We start from the raw sequence: 3098 nt of genomic DNA, 5'->3' as shown, positions 1-3098 counted from the left end.
CTTTAATTCCATAACATCATTTTTCCATTAAATATGAAACCTTTATAATTTGAAAATAATGATTTATTTAAAAAGAAAATAATGATTTATTTAAAAGATTAATCATTCTTAATTTTGTTTGTTATCATCAAAATCAACATTATGGAAACATATATGTTAACAACATGTTTAACTCACTTTGGTTTGGATTTTAATAATGACAGATCGGTCGATGAAGTCAACGCCCTACTTGACTCAGCACCATCCATGGACACTAATAAATGGAAGTCAAGAGTTGAACAACTAGCACCATCAAAAAAGAAACTCATCCCATCATTAGAATCACCACCGAAAAATGTAAATAATTATTTTGTTAAGTGACGTTGTGCCAAGCAAAAGCAAAAAAAAAAAATTATTTCAAAAAAAAAGAAGAAAAAAAATAAAAATAATAGGTGAAATCCACCTTGCAACTTCCAAAAAAAAAAATTCCTCTGCATTTTTCTCAAACATACACTTTGTTTTCCTTATTTTCATTTTTTGTTAACCATGTCCCTAGCGTACGTTACTTCCTAATAAAAGTTTTTCTTGATTTCAGGGAACTATAGTCTGAAGTAGAAGCTAGTTATATGGGCTAAAAAGATGTAGTGATGCATAATACAAAAAAAGAGAAAAAAAAAAGATAAATAAAGTGGGTTGACTAGCATTTTTGTTTGACTTGAGATCGTATTATTTCTAAGCTGAGGGCATATTTCTTTCATCTTGGTGAGAGCATGTGATCTCACTTCTTTATTATTTTCTCTCTCAAGTACCATTCATTGGAGTGACTATTTTTATTGGGTTTAATTTCTTTGTGAGAGTGTCACTATTTCCAGTGAGATTTTAGGGTTTGACATGTCATTCTTGAAAGTAGCTATGACAATCTACTAGGCTGATTCATGTGGATGATTGATGTGGGTGTGATGTTGCTTTAGACTGGAGATAATGCTTATACTTTTATTTGATTACTATCATTAGTCTGATTGAATAAACAAGATTGTTTAAAAAAAAACAAAAAATTTGTGTTTGAATTTTGTTTTCACTTTATTTGCTAGGGACTAGCAATAAGTTGGTTGGGGGGTGTGTTGAGTGTTAGAAAAATGTATATTTATAAAGGAGAAAATCGTCATTTTACATTTCAAGTCTTACTAACAACCCTTACTTTTATGTATTGAAGGTTCTTATAATTTAATTATGTGTGTTTTATTTTAATTAAGTATTTTGTGTATTTTAGGGGCATCATAGTCATTTCACAATAAACGAGAGATCAAACGGCAAAACGGACATCACTTTTGAACTCAAAACGGTCGAAAACTTTAGGAGGAGCATAAAAGGAAAAATGACACTGTTCACATGTACGGTACTGTCTACGTTACTGTTCACAACACTGTTCAAATAGATGGATTGATGACGTGGCATTGACCGATGATGTGGCATTGACTGATGAGGTGTCATGATCCTGTTGGTCTAAAATTCTTATGAACTGTTGATGGTGACGTGGCAGCATATTAGTGAACCAAAACTTGCGCGTACGGTACATACATTACACAGGATTATTTTCAACCAAACCGCGTTACTGTTCAAAGCCGGGTCAAACCGTGTTACTGTTCATCCACATGGTCAAACCGCGTACTGTTGACTGATGACGTGGCGCAATCCTGAGCATCCAAACTATTTTTAATCCGATGACCATGATTTACTCAATGTATCTATAAAAAGGGGACTTCTCCCCCCTAATTTGATACCTCTGAATCCATTTTTGGGATCCATTTTCTATAATTCCTTCTCTATTTCGTATTTTCTATGTATTTTAATAAATTTTCATTTTGCCCCTAGTTCAATTATGAGTGGCTAATTTTCTTTCAAGCTTGGGTTGAAGGTGAAGTCTCAACATGTGTCATGGGCTTTATTTGGTAAATTTACTTTCTCTTCCCCTCTAATTTTTGTGGATGTTTTGACTTCTCGTCGACAAATAATACTAATTTTGTCTAGTACCGCCTTGGTTTCACCGGCCTCCTAGTACAAGGTTATTATTATTTGGCACGATAAGCCCTTAGCACCATATTGATTAGAGCGTGATTCATGAGGTGTGGATTCCCCCCTCATGATTTAATTGGCATTAATAAGGATTATTTAGCCCATGATGCATGTTGATACGGATCCAGATACCCAAGTACGTCATCTCAATAGATTTCTCTTCAATTTATTCTCGCCATTTGAATTCCAATTTTAGAATTTATTCTCGCCATTTCAATTCCAATTTTAAGATAATCTAAGTCACTTTCACCACAAATCCAACCACCCTCATACAAAATTAATTCTACATATAATTAAAATCCACCTCCTCGTGGGATCGACACTCGTCTCCATTAATCTATTCTACAATAGATTCGTGCACTTGCGAGTTCAATAAAATTTGCACAACAGTTACTTGAGCTTAAAATGTTGTCAAGGCATCTACATTGAGGACTCATGTTGTTCCTCTTGTTGTAGCTTGTTTGATTGATGGCCACTGATAGTTGTTATTAGTTATCCTTTTCAAAATTTTATAAGCTTCATTGTAAGAAATAGATAATAAGGCCCCGTTTGTTTAAACATCCACCATCAATCTAGTGCTTGGGTTGAGACCATTGTAGAAAGTTTCCAACTATATACAACAAGGAATACCATAATGAGAACATCTCTTTAGTAACTCCCTAAATCTTTTCCATGCATCATACAAGCTTTCATCTTCAAGTTGATGAAAAGATGTGATCTTATTTATCAATTTTGCATTCTTGGTAGGTGGGAAGTAATTCATTAAAATTTTTTCAGCAAAGTCATTCCATGTAGTAATGGAGTCAGGTGGTAGAGAGTTCAACCATGCTCTTACTTAATCCCTTAGAGAAATGGAGAAGAGTCTAAGTCTCAATGCTTTTTATGATGCTCCAGCAATTTGAACTAGTAACGATGAGGAATTGAGTTCCACTAGATAAAAATAAGAAAATAAAGATGAGGAATTGAGTTCCGCTAGGTCTTTACGATCTCTCCTTCTTTTTCTTCTGGAGTTCCTTGTTATAGTCGTCAACTCTCTTTTATTATCT

At 33.8% G+C, this 3098-nt stretch overlaps 1 non-coding gene across 1 annotated transcript; it reads left to right on the top strand.

The window, feature by feature from the left end:
• The first annotated feature begins 2678 nt into the window (after positions 1-2678).
• On the top strand, positions 2679-2785 carry LOC127902923 (small nucleolar RNA R71). The gene has a single exon (XR_008055560.1). It is a non-coding gene; the product is annotated as a small nucleolar RNA R71 (small nucleolar RNA).
• The last annotated feature ends 313 nt before the right edge of the window (positions 2786-3098 follow it).

Source organism: Citrus sinensis, chromosome 5 (assembly GCF_022201045.2).
Source record: "Citrus sinensis cultivar Valencia sweet orange chromosome 5, DVS_A1.0, whole genome shotgun sequence".
Lineage (NCBI taxonomy): Eukaryota > Viridiplantae > Streptophyta > Magnoliopsida > Sapindales > Rutaceae > Citrus > Citrus sinensis.
The sequence above is the reverse complement of the archived record's forward strand: the minus strand, read 5'-3'. Positions and strand labels throughout refer to the sequence as shown.